Source organism: Trachypithecus francoisi, unplaced genomic scaffold, assembly GCF_009764315.1.
Source record: "Trachypithecus francoisi isolate TF-2019V2 unplaced genomic scaffold, Tfra_2.0 Lachesis_group15, whole genome shotgun sequence".
Taxonomy (NCBI): Eukaryota; Metazoa; Chordata; class Mammalia; order Primates; family Cercopithecidae; genus Trachypithecus; species Trachypithecus francoisi.
The window spans coordinates 52,366,705-52,382,806 of record NW_022681460.1 but is presented as its reverse complement, the minus strand read 5'-3'; the positions used below and the strand labels follow the sequence as shown (position 1 = coordinate 52,382,806).

At 40.3% G+C, this 16,102-nt stretch overlaps 1 protein-coding gene and 1 non-coding gene across 3 annotated transcripts in view; both read right to left on the bottom strand.

The window, feature by feature from the left end:
- Positions 1-16,102, bottom strand: part of AFG1L (AFG1 like ATPase) — a 224,348-nt gene that overhangs the window by 118,229 nt on the left and 90,017 nt on the right. The window lies entirely within an intron of this gene.
- LOC117098235 lies at positions 5,427-5,531 on the bottom strand. Its single transcript, XR_004443276.1, has one exon. It is a non-coding gene; the product is annotated as a U6 spliceosomal RNA (small nuclear RNA).

Sequence of the window (16,102 nt, the reverse complement as noted above, 5' to 3'; positions counted from 1 at the left end):
AGGAGTTCGAGACCAGCCGGGAGTTCGAGACCAGCCTGACCAACACAGTGAAACCCTGTCTTTACTAAAAATACAAAAATCAGCCAGGTGTGGTGGCACATGCCTGTTATCCCAGCTACTTGGGAGATGGAGGCAGGAGAATCACTTGAACTCAGAAGGCGGAGATTGCAAAAAAAATTAGCCAGGCATGGTGGTGTGCACCTGTAATCCCAGCTACTCAGGAGGCTGAGGCAGGAGAATTGCTTGAACCTGGGAGGCGGAGGTTGCAGTGAGCTGAGACTATGCCACTGCCCTCCAGCCTGGGCAACAAAGCAAGACTTTGTCTCAAAAAACAAACAAACAAAAACAAAAACAAAAAAGAATGAATAAAAAAGGCCTAGTATTTGATAGCACAACAGAATTATTATAGTTTAATAATAATTTAATTGTACATTTAAAGTAACTAATAGAGTATAATGGATTGCTTGTAATACAAAGGATACATGCTTGAGAGGATGGTATATCCAATTTTCCATGATGTGACTATTACCAAATAATCTCATACCTGTACCAAAATATCTCACATACCTCATAAAGGCATACACCTACTATGGGATGGGTGCAGTGGCTCAAGCCTATAATCCCAGCACCTTGGGAGGCTGAGGCAGGTGGATCACTTGAGGTCAGAAGTTCAAGACCAGCCTGGCCAACATGGTGAAACCCCATCTCAACTAAAAATACAAAAATTAGCCGGGTGTGGTGGCGAGTACCCGTAATCCCAGTTACTTGGGAGGCTGAGGCAGAAGAACAGCTTGAACCCAGGAGATGGAGGTTGCAGTGAGCCAAGATTGTACCACTGCACTCCAGCCTGGGTGAAAGAATGAGACTCTGCCTCAAGAAAAAAACAAAACAAAACAAAATAAAACAAAAAGATACACACCCACTATGTACCCACAGAAATTTTTAAACTATTTCTTAAAAACTCTTAATAAGCTGTAAATATGCAATTATATCATAAACGGGTAGTATTTATTGCCTTAGGAAGATGTTTTTTTAATATACATAACTGTCATAGTGTATGTATATTTACACACACATACATGTAAACATATGTATTGTCAAGAACAAACAAATGAAAAGGGACAAGTTTTAAGCTCTGCATATTTTTCATTATAAAATGGAGAGTTCTTAGAAAATTTTCTCAAGAGGGTAAAATTTTATTTCATATAAACATTTCTTTTAAAAGTCATTCCATAGGCTGGGCATGGTGGCTCATGCCTGTAATCTCAGCACTTTGAGAGGCCAAGTCGGGAGGATCATTTGAGCCCAGGAGTTCAAGATCAGCCTAGGAAACACAGGGAAACCACATCTCTACAAAAAACAAACAAAAACAGACACCTAGCCCAGTGTGGTGGCACACACCTGTGGTCCCAGCTACTTGGAAGGGTGAGGTAGGAGGATTGCTCGAACCCTGTATGTCAAGGTTGCAGTGAGCTGGATAGCGCCACTGCACCCCAGCCTAGGTGACAGAGCGAGACTCCTCTCTCTCCCTCCCTCCCTCCCTCTCTACTTCCCTCCCTCCCTCAAGGTCATTCTATAAAGTTATGAGATTTTTAAAATTTTAGGAAAATAGATACAGTAGTATACCCAGCACACTGGCTCACATTTGTAAATTCCAGCACTTTAGGAGGCCAAGGTGGGTGGATTGAGTCCAGGAGTTTGAGACCAGCCTGGGCAACATGGTGAAACTCTGTCTGTACAAAAAAATAGAAAAATAAGCCTGGAGTGGTGGCACATGCCTGTAGTTTCAACTACTCGGGACGATGAGGTGGGAGGCTCACCTGAACCTGGGGAGGTTAAGACTACAGTGAGTCATGATAGTGCCACTGCACTCCAGCCTGGGTGCAGAGTGAGACACTGTCTCAAAAAAAAGTAATAGTAAAAAATTTTTAAATAATAAAAAACACAAATTAGATTATGTGTCTCAATTTTTTTAAAAAGTATGGCATTATGGGATCTTTTCTGTATTTCCTTGTTTAGAGAAAACTTGGTAACTATGATAGACTTCAAATGCCACATATACTTATGGAAATAAAATATGGTCATTAGGAAACATTTATTCTCTTTAGAAAAGATTCATCATAACATCATTATAGTAAGGAAAGTATTTGCATAAGCTCTTTGGGTGATTAAAGACTACGGGTTTCAATTTGGTTATATTTAAAATTTTTATTTAGGAATGTCATAAAAGGTAAAATAATGCTGGCCAGGCTATTTAGATTTCAAGATTCAAAATCAGATTTTTTTCTTCCTTATAATAAATACCTCTAATGAGTAAAAGGATTAAAATGTAGGAAATGGGCTTAATGTCAAATATTTTCAGTCTTTCCTAATTGCCAAGTTGCTGAGGAAGGTGGATAAAAACATTGGTGTAGGTTAAGAGTTGATAGCCATGATTGTGGGAAGTGGTAAAAATGGAAAATCAGACAATTTTTAAAAACACACTCAATGTTTATAGCAGCTTTATTCATAAATAAGCTAAAAACTTCAGCTTTATTTGGGATAGCCAAACACTGGAAGAAATCTAAATATCCATCATCGGGAGAATGGATAAACAAATTGGTTATCTGTACAATGAAATACTACTCAGCAATAAAAAGGATAGTCTATTCATACACATAGCAAAATAGATAAATCTCAAAATAAGTATGCAGAGTAAAGGAAGCCAGACCAAAAAAATGAGTACATACTATGTGATTCCATTTATATAAAACTCTAGAAAACACAAACGAATCTATAGCAACAGAAAGCTAATCAGTAGCTGCTTGTGAGAGGGACAGCAGGTTTGGTAGTGACAGATGAAAAAAATGGCAAGGCCAGGCATGGTGGCTCATGCCTGTAATTCCATCACTTTGGGAGGTCGAGGCAGGTGGATCACCTGAGGTCAGGAGTTCAAGACCAGCCTGAACAACATGGTGAAACCCTATCTCTAATAAAAAGACAAAATTAGCCGGGTGTGGTAGCACATGCCTGTAATCCCAGCTACTTGGGAGGCTGAGGCAGGAGAATCACTTGAACTCAGGAGGCAAAGGTTGCACTGAGCCAAGATTGTGCCATTGTACTTCAGTCTGGGCAACAGAGTGAAAGAAGGGAAGGGAGGGGAGGGGAGGGGAAGGGAGGGGAGGGGAGGGGAAGGGAGGGGAGGGGAAGGGAAGGGAAGGGAAGGGAAGGGAAGGGAGAGAGAGGAGAGAGAGGAGAGAGAGGAGAGAGAGGAGAGGGGAGGGAGAAGAGAAAAAAGGAAGGGAAGGGAAGGGGAAGGGAAGAAGAGAGAGAGAGAAAAAGGGGCAAGAGGAAACTTTTGGGGGTGATAGAAATGTTCACTCTATTAGTTGTGGCAATGGTCTCATGAAGGTATACATATGTCAGTATTTTAAAAACTGTATCCTTTAACTATGTGCAGCCTATAATACGTCAACTACATTTCAATGAGCCCTTTAAAATTTTGGGAAATAAGCCATACATATCATCAGTGATTATTAAAGAGCACAATGTTATAGAATTAAAACTAACATAATACACAAATGAAAGTTCATCTATGTGAAGGTAACGCTTTGGTCCTTTTTGTAGAATAACATCTTTTTTATGGATGTATAAGGCTCTGAGATGTAGTTTAACAAGCATGCACCTTTTAATATGTTAATCAAAATGAGAAATGTAAAGGCCCACTTGTAATATTCTTCATTAAAAGATTTCCACTCATCAACAAAGTTAAAATAGAATACCAATGCCTTTAAGTCTTAGAGACTTAATTTTTTAAAGGACGAACTTTTTAAAAAATCAGCCTGTACAAGGATATATGATCCAAAACTTTATGCTCTGAGAAGTGTATTCTAAACAGAATTCTAAACAGAAATCATTTGGCTTAAAAACCTTTAGGTTTTTATAGAGCACAAGTGAAAAGGGACCATACTCATTAAATTGAAAAGTTTTTTGTAATTCAAATATCATGCTAATTATCGATGCAATAGATCCATCTCTTGAAATGTTATTTAGCCACCAAAATGTTTAATATTAGCTGTTTAATATTATTTTTCTTAGACATAAAGATTTCATAATACATTTATATCAACATTTGTCATTACTAAATACTATTTTAAAATTCAGGAGTTCTTGACTATGATTTCTTCATCATCTCTCTAAACAGAATGAAATGAGCACTTGGTCATGTAAAACAGAATACTAAAATTACAGGACATTCATTTTGTAAAAAATGGTATGAGTACCTCTAAATTCTCAACAGTGAATAGCTATAATACCTACAGATGAAACACAAGCAAAGAGGATTTTTAAAGTAATTACAAGTACCTAAATAAACATTTTGGAAATGCACACGGATATGCAGATCTTTTCCTTAAAAATCCAAGTGTCAAGTTAAGAAGCTAAATAATGCTTACTTACACATATACATATCGATTTAGAGTAAGAAAAACTTTTAAAACATGTCATTAAAGGAGGTTTCCTATAAATTATCACACAATAATTTTATGGTTTCATGGAACCAATTTCATTTATCCTTCTAGGAGATTCTTACTGTATTCAGACTAAAAGAAAAGAGCACCTATAGACTACTTAAGCAGCTGTTGCTGAAATAGCTTCTTTTAAAAGAACTAAAGTTCAAACATTTTACTAAATCTGTAGGTAGTACAGCTCATTAAATGTTCCCATGTTATACTATATTATAGATTGATATTCAGTTCAATACACATCGATGAACTCTACTATGTCTTCACTGAAACGAGTGCTGAAGACAACAGATAAAAAGAGGAACCAAGATTTACAGAACACCTACTAGAAGCCACACAATTTACTAGGCACTGTACACAAATCATAATAAGTAAAACCCAAGTCTAAACACAAAATTCACTTATGTTCCATATATCACGTATATACATCACCTAAAAGTAATTTTTTTTTTTTTTTGAGACGGAGTCTCGCTCTGTCGCCCAGGCTGGAGTGCAGTGGCCGGATCTCAGCTCACTGCAAGCTCCGCCTCCCGGGTTTACGCCATTCTCTCGCCTCAGCCTCCCGAGTAGCTGGAACTACAGGCGCCCGTCATCTCACCCGGCTAGTTTTTTGTATTTTTTTAGTAGAGACGGGGTTTCACCGTGTTAGCCAGGATGGTCTCGATCTCCTGACCTCGTGATCCGCCCGTCTCGGCCTCCCAAAGTGCTGGGATTACAGGCTTGAGTCACCGCGCCCGGCCTCCTAAAAGTAATTTTATACAACATTTTGAATAATTTTGTGCATGAAACAAAGACTGTGTACATTTAACGATCAGAAAGCGAAGGTATCACTATCTCTGCCACCCGCGAGGACAATTTGTGGTCGTTAAGCATCACCATCATTCTTGTCTTTATATGCTACCAATAAGTAATCATTTTCTTTTTCAAAAAATTTTACATCTTTTAAATAAAACTTACCCTTGTGCAGAGGCCATGCTAATCTTCTCTGTATCATTTCAATTTTAATATATGTGCTTCCAAAGCAAGCACAGCAATCATTTTCTTATACTTGTTCACATGTAAGTACCCAACAGGAAAAAATATGACATCATTAATATAATGAAAGAATAATGTGTTCATGGTAAGTAAGCAGCATGGTAGCATCATCAGAACACCTACACTGGTTGCAAACAACATTAACAATGGCAGACTTTCAGTCTCTACCTACAATGTTGAGCCTTGTACCGTACACTGTATTTTTATTATTATTATTTTTTTTTTTTTTAGGTAAGAAAAGACATCAGAAGCAGTTGAGGGACCAAGAAGTGCATCCTCTAGAAATGCATTCTGTTGGATGGCTTTTTACAATGTTTCATCCAAAAAATTCCAGAAGATAACATCAAAAAAAAACCCTTCTAGACACTGGCTTAGACAAAGACTTCATGACCAAGAAACCAAAAGCAAATGCAATAAAAACAAAGATAAATAGGTGGAACTTAACTAAAGAGCTTCTGCACAGCAAAAGGAAGTCAGCAGAATAAACAGACAACCCACAGAGTGGGAGAAAATCTTCACAATTTACACATCTGACAAAGGACTGATATCCAGAATCTACAAGGAACTCAAACAAGTTGGCAAGAAAAAAATAAATAATCCCATCAAAAAATGGGCTAAGGCCGGGCGCGGTGGCTCAAGCCTGTAATCCCAGCACTTTGGGAGGCCGAGACGGGCGGATCACGAGGTCAGGAGATCGAGACCATCCTGGCTAACACGGTGAAACCCCGTCTCTACTAAAAATACAAAAAAAAAAAAAAAACTAGCCGGGTGAGGTGGCGGGCGCCTGTAGTCCCAGCTACTCGGGAGGCTGAGGCAGGAGAATGGCGTAAACCTGGGAGGCGGAGCTTGCAGTGAGCTGAGATCCGGCCACTGCACTCCAGTCCGGGCGACAGAGCGAGACTCCGCCTCAAAAAAAAAAAAAAAAAAAAAATGGGCTAAGTACACGAATAGACAATTTTCAAAAGGAGATACACAAATGGCCAACAAATATATGAAAAAACGCTCAACATCACTAATGATCAGGGAAATGCAAATCAAAACCACAATGCAATACCACCTTACTCCCGCAAGAATGGCCATAATCAAAAAATCAAAGAATAATAGATGTTGGTGTGGATACAGTGAAAAAGGAACATTTCTATATAGTTGGTGGGAATGTAAACTAGTACAACCACTATGGAAAACAGTGTGAAGATTCCTTAAAGCATTAACAGTAGAAATTCCACTTGATCCAGCAATCCCACTCTTGGGTATCCACCCAGAGGAAAAGAGATCGTTATACAAAAAAGATACCTGCACACGCATGTTTATAGCAGCACAATTCGCAATTGCAAAAATACAGAACCAGCCCAAATGCCCATCAATCAACAAATGGATAAAAAAATGGTGGTGGGTGTATACGACGGAATACTACTCAGCCATAAAAAGGAACAAATTAATGACTTTTGCAGCAACCTGGATGGAACCAAAGACTATTATTCCAAGTGAAGTAACTCAGGAATGGAAAACCAAACATTGTATGTTCTCACTCATAAGTAGGAGTTAAGCTATGAGGATGCAAAGGCATAAGAATGATACAATGAACTTTGGGGACCTGGGGGAAAGGGTGGGAGTGGGGTGAGGGAAAAAAGACTGCAAATTGGGTTCAGTGTATACTGCCTGGGTGATGGGTGCACCAAAATCTCACAAATCACCATTAAAGAACTTACTCACGTAGCCAAATACCACCTGTTCCACAAAAACCTATGGAAATAAAAAACTTTTTAAAGAAGTTTCCTCCAGAGTCATCTGCCTAATTAACAATAGTTTTTGTCTTTGAAGGCTCTCTTTGATTTTATAAAGTGACATGATTTCTTGCTTTGTTAGGAATACACACTGCTCTAGTCCTTCAATAGGCCCATCACAGCGTTTTGACTACAACCTGTTACATGAGGTCAGGTGTGGAATTTTCTACTTGTGGTGTTATGTCAGCCCTTAAAAAGTTTCAGGTTTTGGAGCATTTCAGATTTCAGATTTTCAGATTAGGGATGCTCAACTTGTAATGCGTTTGTTGACACACAAACTAAAACATCAAAAAGAAAAGTCAGGGTGATCTATTGTTGATGTTAACTGACTGCATGCATCCCTGGTGAATGTTTTCAATGGAAACTGCTTTAGAGATGGCAGAAAGATGAAATTCTTTGCATCAGTCCTACAAATACATAGTCCTATAAATTCAATTTTGTATTCAAATAATAATTGTCAACCCTCCACTTTAGATATCCTACCTTTTTTTTTTTTTGAGACAGGGTGTCACTCCGTCACCCAGGCTGGAGTGCAATGGCTCACTGCAGCCTTGACTTCCTGGGCTCAGATGATTCTCCCACCTCAGCCTCCCTACTAGCTGGTATTACAGGTACATGCCACCACACTGGGCTAGTTGTTTGTAGAAACAGGGTTTTGCCATGTTGCCCAGGCTGGTCTTGAACCCCTGGGCTGAAGTGATCCACCCACCTTGGCCCCTCAAAGTGCTGGAATTACAGGCATGAGGCACTGTTCCTGGTCCCTGGTTTTAAACAGTACAATGCCCTATAACAGGTAATGGGAATCTAAGGAAATGATAGGCTCCAGAAGCTCTTTTTTTTTTTTTAGAACCATGAAAGTGCTAAAGTGTGTGTGTGTTGAGAGATGTTGCCATGTTGCCCAGGCTAGTCTCAAACTCCTGATCTTAAGCAATGCTCCCGCCTTGGCCTCCCAAGGTGTTGAGATTATAGGCATAAGCCACTGCACCTGACCCTAATTTTCTCTTTATAAAATGCTCCATAAAATTTGAATACAAAAATACCACCATCCATATACTTACATACTTATTTTCAGTAAGGTCAAACACCAATGATGTAGTTTTTTGCACCAGAGATTCTTTATATAATAGAAGTCAATGGACTTAAATATCATGACTATAGTCTTCAACAAGAGAACAAAACTTAGATGTTTCTGGGAATCCTTTGTGTGTGAACAAGACCCAAAACCCATGTACAAACTAATGGCAGTGACCAGAATCCTCCTGTCGACTTTTAAAACTATCTACTTCATTATGAAGTGTGAGTGACTGAGGCTCAGCCAACAATAGCGTCCACTTTGCCACTAGATTGTCTTTGGAGTCTAAAGGCCTTACTACCAGATGGGGTGTTAGTGTGAGTGGATGGAATTATTCAACTAATTTCTTTGAAGAGTTCATTTAAGTTCATTGTGGTATTTTGCTTTTCTTAAACTAAAAAAAAAAAAAAAATTTTGCGGCTAGACAATGTGAGATATTGTGGTTTTTGAACTACAGAAAAATTGTGGCCAGGGGTGGTGGCTCACGCCTGTAATCCCAGCACTTTGGGAGGCCGAGGCGGGCAGATCACGAGGTCAGGAGATCGAGACCATCCTGTCTAACATGGTGAAACCCCATCTCTACTAAAAAATACAAAAAATTAGCCGGGTGTGGTGGCGGGCACCTGTAGTTCCAGCTCCTCGGGAGGCTGAGGCAGAAGAAGGGCGTGAACCTGGGAGGTGGAGGCTGCAGTGAGCCGAGATTGTGCCACTGCACTCCAGCCTGAGCAAACAGAGCGAGACTCCATCTCAAAAAAAAAAAAAGAAAAGAAAAGAAAAATTGTTTGAATGAATTGGCGCAGTCTGTAGCATCTTTCTCTGACTTCTCCTTTGTGATAATAGCACACATTTGTCAACTATAAAATTAGATAGGGCTTGCTGTCAAAAAATTTTTTAATCTATGACTTGTCCCTTGATACAAGAAGGAAAAAAAATTAAAAATCATTTAATCAATTCTTAATGTTGAAAATATTTCTTCTTTTTGATATCAGAAATGATTATAGCTGAAGCTAATGGTTGTTGAACTGATCTTAGAATCAAAATTGTCTTCCACAAGCCACCATACAATACTTGATTTATCTACAACCTAATCCATAGAAGACAAACTTTAGCACTGTGGCCCAGGAATAAGGGACACAGGCCTAGTGCTGCCAGAAACCAACGAGGGAAAGGCTGAGCCCCGCACAAGCATCTGCTGGTGGGGCTCATAGCCCAGGTGTATGTACAGGGCATGCAGAGGGGACAAGTGCCTGTTTTCTCCATTCACCATGGCCTACCCACTGGCAGTCACACAGGCCTGCCTCAGCATCTGAGACCATGGTGTGGCCACTGCCTCCACCACCTTGGGAAGCCACCCTGGGAAGCTGACCTCCCCATCTACCTCAGAATCCATCTTTGCTGTGAAAGAGAGGCCCAGCTTTTTCTGAAGTTTAATATGGCACTAATACATCCATGTTAGCCTTTGTATCATTACTGTTTGGATGCTATATCTTTTTGCATACAATTGCTTTCAATCTATCTGTGTATTTTTTTTTTTTTTTTTTTTTTTTTTGAGGCGGAGTCTCGCTCTGTCGCCCGGACTGGAGTGCAGTGGCCGGATCTCAGCTCACTGCAAGCTCCGCCTCCCGGGTTTACGCCATTCTCCTGTCTCAGCCTCCCGAGTAGCTGGGACTACAGGCGCCCGCCACCTCGCCCGGCTAGTTTTTGTATTTTTAGTAGAGACGGGGTTTCACCATGTTAGCCAGGATGGTCTCAATCTCCTGACCTCGTGATCCGCCCGTCTCGGCCTCCCAAAGTGCTGGGATTACAGGCTTGAGCCACCGCGCCCGGCCTATCTGTGTATTTTTATTTTTATTTTTTTTTTTATTTTATTTTTTTTTTTTTGAGACGGAGTCTTGCTCTGTCGCCGGGGCTGGAGTGCAGTGGCCGGATCTCAGCTCACTGCAAGCTCCGCCTCCCGGGTTCACGCCATTCTCCTGCCTCAGCCTCCCAAGTAGCTGGGACTACAGACGCCCGCCACCTCGCCCGGCTAGTTTTTTGTATTTTTTAGTAGAGACGGGGTTTCACAGTGTTCGCCAGGATGGTCTCGATCTCCTGACCTCGTGATCCGCCCGTCTCGGCCTCCCAAAGTGCTGGGATTACAGGCTTGAGCCACCGCGCCCGGCCATCTGTGTATTTTTAAAGTATATCTCTTGGGGCTGGGCGTGGTGGCTCAAGCCTGTAATCCCAGCACTTTGGGAGGCCGAGACGGGCAGATCATGAGGTCAGGAGATCGAGACCATCCTGGCTAACATAGTGAAACCCCGTCTCTACTAAAAAATGCAAAAAACTAGCTGGGCGAGGTGGCGGGCACCTGTAGTCCCAGCTACTCGGGAGGCTGAGGCAGGAGAATGGCGTAAACCCGGGAGGCGGAGCTTGCAGTGAGCCGAGATCTGGCCACTGCACTCCAGCCTGGGCGACACAGCGAGACTCCGTCTCAAAAAAAAAAAAAGTATATCTCTTGGTATTTTTTAAATTTGTTCTGATAATCTCTACCTTTTAATTGGAAAGTTTAGTTCATTAACATTTAATATTTAGGTCCATGATTTTATTATTTGTTTTCTTTTTGTCCCTTCTTTTACTTTTTGCCTACCTTTTTTTGGATTATTTGAATACATTTAAAAATTCCTTTTTAATTTAATCTATCAGTCTTTATTTTAGTTGCTGTTCTGTGATTACAATATACATCCTTAGCTTTTCATGCTCTACTTAGAATATAATATCACTTCAAAAAAATGTAGAAATACTGCATTCATATACAACCACCTAAACATCCCCCTTTCTGCTACTGGTGTCACGTGTATCATACCTACATACACTATAAACTCTATAAGACAACACTATAATTTTATGTAAAACAATCAATTATATTTTAAAGAAACTAAGAGAAAAAATTAGTGCTTATGTTTACCCCAATATTCACCATTTTCATTTCTGATGCATTTCACTTCTTCATCATTGAAGTACCCATCCATCATTTTCCTTCTACCTGAAGAACAAGTTTTGGAATCTCTTGTAGTACAGGTTTGTTGGTGATAAATTCTCTTAGATATTTTTCTTTTCTTTTCTTTTTCTTTTTTTTTTTGAGATAGAGTTTCACTCTTTTTGCCCAGGCTGGAGTGCAATGGCACAATCTTGGCTCACTGCAACCTCCGCCTCCCGGGTTCAAGCGATTCTCCTGCCTCAGCCCCTCAAATGGCTGGGATTACAGGTATGCGCCAAGATGCCCAGCTAATTTTGTATTTTTGGTAGAGACAGGGTTTCACCATGTTGGCCAGTCTGGTCTCGAACTCCTGACCTCAGGTGATCCACCTGCCTTGGCCTCCCAAAGTGCTGAGATTACAGGCATGAGCCTCCGTGCCCAGGAGAGGCATTTTTCTTTTTAATTTTAGAATGTCTTTATTTTGCCTTCATTCTTTTATTTATTTACTTATTTATTTGAGAGACAGAGTCTCATTCTATCGCCCAGGCTAGAGTGCTGTGGCACAATTACAGCTCACTGCAGCCTCAAACTTGTGGGCTCAAGTGTTCCCCCAACCTCAGCCTCCTGAGAAGCTCCCACTACAGGCACGTGCCACCACACCAGCTAATTTTTTTAAAATTTCTTGTAGAGATGGGGTTTCACTATGTTGCTCTAGATGGGCTAGGCAGGTCTTAAACTCCTAGTCCCAAGCAATCCCCCTGCCTCAGCATCCCAAAGCACTGGGATTATAGGTGTGAGCTACTGTCTTCATTCTCACAGGAAGTTCTAGAATAAGATTACTAAGTTGATGGTTTCTTCCTCTCAACATTTTAAAGATGTTCCACTGTCTCTGACCTCCAAAGTTTCTAACGGAAGTCATCAGTTCCCAATTATTGCTCCTCCATGCCGAGACCAGCTTGGCTGTGGAGACCCTAACCCAGCAGCACTAGAGAAATTAAAGAGACACACACAGAAATATAGTGTGTGGAGTGGGAAATCAGGGGTCTCACAGCCTTCAGAGCTGAGAGCCTCGAACAGAGATTTACCCACATATTTACTGACAGCAAGACAGTGATAAGCATTGTTTCTATAGATTATAGATTAACTAAAAGTATTCCTTATGGGAAACAAAGGGATGGGCTGAAATAAAGGGGTGGGTTCTGGCTAGTTACCTGAAGCAGGAACACGTCCTTAAGGCACAGATCGCTCATGCTATCATTTGTGGTTTAAGAACGCCTTAAGCAGCTTTCCGCCCTGGGTGGGCCAGGTGTTCCTTGTCCTCATTCCAGTACACCCACGACCTTCAGTGTGGGCATCATGGCCATCACGAATGTGCCACAGTGCTGTGGAGATTTTGTTTATGGCCAGTTTTGGGCCAGTTTATGGCCAGATTTTGGGGGCCTGTTTCCAACACCTGCATATTTAATGTGTCATGTTTTCTCTGGTTGCTTTCTAGATTTGCTCTTTACCTTAGGTTTTTAGCAGTTTTACTACAGTGTACCTAATTTATTCTGCTTTAAGTTCACTAAGTTTCTGGAATCTATAAATTTATGTGTTCCAGATTTGGAAATTTTTCAGTCATTGTTTTTTCAAAAGTTTTTCTGCCTCATTCTCTCCCTCTTTGTCTTCTGGGATTCTTTTTTTTTTTTTTGAGACGGAGTCTCGTTCTGTCGCCCAGGCTGGAATGCAGTGGCCGGATCTCAGCTCACTGCTGCAAGCTCCGCCTCCTGGGTTCACGCCATTCTCCTGCCTCAGCCTCCCCAGTAGCTGGGACTACAGGCGCCCGCCACCTCGCCCGGCTAGTTTTTTGTATGTTTTAGTAGAGACGGGGTTTCACCGTGTTAGCCAGGATGGTCTCGATCTCCTGACCTTGTGATCCGCCCATCTCAGCCTCCCAAAGTGCTGGAATTACAGGCTTGAGTCACCGCGCCCGGCCGTCTTCTGGGATTCTAATTGGAAATATGTTATAAGCTTGTACAGTTCCTCACATTCCTAAGGCTCTGTTTATTTTCTTCTAATCATTTTCTTTCTATTCTTTACATTGGATAATTTTAAGTTATTGGAACCTTTCCTCTGTTATCTCCATTCTGCTATTAAGCCCATCAAGTGAATTTTTATATTTTATAGTTCTAGAATTTACATTTTTTATGATTTCAGTTCTCTGCTGAGATTTCTTGTCTTTTCACTCATTCTGAACATATTTTCTTTACCTCACCCTTTCCCAGCAATTGCTTCCCCAGCTGCTTTAAAGTAGTTGTCTGCTAATCCAGTTCACATTGGGGTTAGTCTCTGTTAACTGCTTTTTGTCTTCAGAATGGGACACATTTTCCTCATTTTCAATTTTGGATTGTATCCTGGACCTTGTGAATGTTATACTGTGAATTTCATTTTCTTCACTGAAGACTGTTGACATTTTTGTTTTAGTAGGAAATTATCTTGCTTGGATTCAAACTACAAATTCTTCTCTTGGGCAGCAACTCAAATCTCAGTTTCGGACCTACCCCTAGTTGGGTAGCTGTTAGTCTGCCCTGCACATGCATGGGTCAGAAGTCAGTCAGAGATTTGGGCAGGGGTTACACACAGAACCTCAGGCTATACCAATCTAGTTCTCTCTGGGATCCATTTCTCATTTCCAGCAGCAGTTTCTTACTGCAAACTCTATCATCTGGTTTTTCAGGCCAGAAAGACTGGATTTTCTATGAGAATAGCAGGTATCAATGCAGCACTGATTTCACCCTGCCCTGAGGCTGTTATTAAAAAACAGGAAAATACAAAAAAAAAAACTAGCCCGGCGAGGTGGCGGGCGCCTGTAGTCCCAGCTACTCGGGAGGCTGAGGCGGGAGAATGGCGTAAACCCGGGAGGCGGAGCTTGCAGTGAGCTGACATCCGGCCACTGCGCTCCAGCCTGGGCGACAGAGCGAGACTCCTCTCAACAAAAAAAAAAAACAAAAAAAACAAAAAAACAGGAAACTCTCCATGCTGGACATTCTTCCAAGTGTTGTCTTTCCTCAATAATCTGCCAGCCTCTTTTTTTTTTTTTACTCTCCAGGACCTTCACATGGTTGTGTAGAGTATTTTACTCAGAATTTATCATTGTTACCTGCAGAAAGATCATTTGGCTATGGCCTTACACACACTGAAGAGGTTTTAGTTTTTAATAGGGAACTTAACCCATTTATATTCCCTGTCAGCGAAATATCTGATCTTGTTTCACACTTTTTGTTCATACTCTAGCTTTTGCTCTAAGAAATATTTTTTCTTTGATCTTTCATCTTTTCTACTTTTGTAGAAAAGATTTTCAAGTCATCTGAAAAGCAGAAGGCATATTTTAACTTCTAAAATACTTGACTGTATCTGTCCCCAATTACCAGTGTTACAACTGATGACACTGCCCTTCAAGACTGTAAACTCTCCCTGCAAAGGGAACAAAATTATCATTTATAACCAAAGGACTTGTTTCCTTTCTTCATCATTCTATTATTCTATTTCTGTATTCTGGCAGAGCTTCTTATGTTAGTTTTCCTACATCACTGATTTTACTTTCTTCAGTTTTAGGTCTACAGTTTAGTACTTCTACTGCAAATTTTAATTTATTTAATTTTAATTAATTTAATCTCTTTTTATCTCATTTTGTTTTCTTTTATCACAGCTGATCTCAGTAAATAAGTTTTCAGCTCAATCTGTTGTCTTTTCTCAGCTTGGATCATCTGTATTGAAGAGTCCATGTTTTCCTGATTTTTGAATAATATAAAACAAAAAATTCCTAAAACATACTTCTCTTTGCTCTAGTAGATCATCTGTAAAAGGATGTTATTCTTTCACCTTTTTTATCTTATTTTATCTTATTTTATTTATGTATTTATTTATTTACTGAGACAGACTCTCACTCTGTTGCCCAGGCTGGAGTGTAGTGGCCTGATCTTGGTTCACCGCAACCTCTGCCTCCTGGGTTCAAACAATTCTCACGCTTCAGTTTCCTGAGTAGCTGGAATTACAGGTGTGCACCACCACAGTTTTTTTTTGTATTTTTAGTAGAGACAGGGTTTTATTATGTGGGTCAAGCTGGTTTCCAACTGCTGGCCTCAAGTGATCCGCCCGCCTTGCCTCCCAAAGTGATGGGATTACAGGCATAAGCCACGGCACTCAGCTTCTTTCACCTTTTAAGAATTAGATTTATTGCTGCAGTATCTTTTGTCATTCTCATATTAGGGTATTTTCTTAAGCAAGTGTATATAATCTTGAACAAGGTCTAATTTTGGTGCAACTCTTCAATCAAGATACATGGCTTTTACCTAGTTTCCCTCACTTCCCACCTAGTTGTTGTCATAATCTGTCTGTACTTTAGTTCAACATTAAAAAGTAATCAGTGTCATCCTGGATGTGTTCATAACTGTGGCAGAAATGTCTCCATAGTTTCCCTGCTAAGCATAATTCAGACTTTTTAACTAAGATACATATATTTGGTATTCATATTAAGAAACTATTCATCTACTTATATTTTACGAAGTTATTCTATGAAGAAAGGATGTTGAATTTTGCCAAATGCTTTGTCAGCCTTTAAGGTGATGATCATTGTATTTTTCCCCCTAGAAGCATTAAAATAATAAATTAAAATTAATGTGTGTGTATGTGCATACCCATAACTGTTAGCCAACTTTCTAGTGATATTCAGTCTTTTATTTAGTATGAATATGCTGGTCTGAGTAGGAAT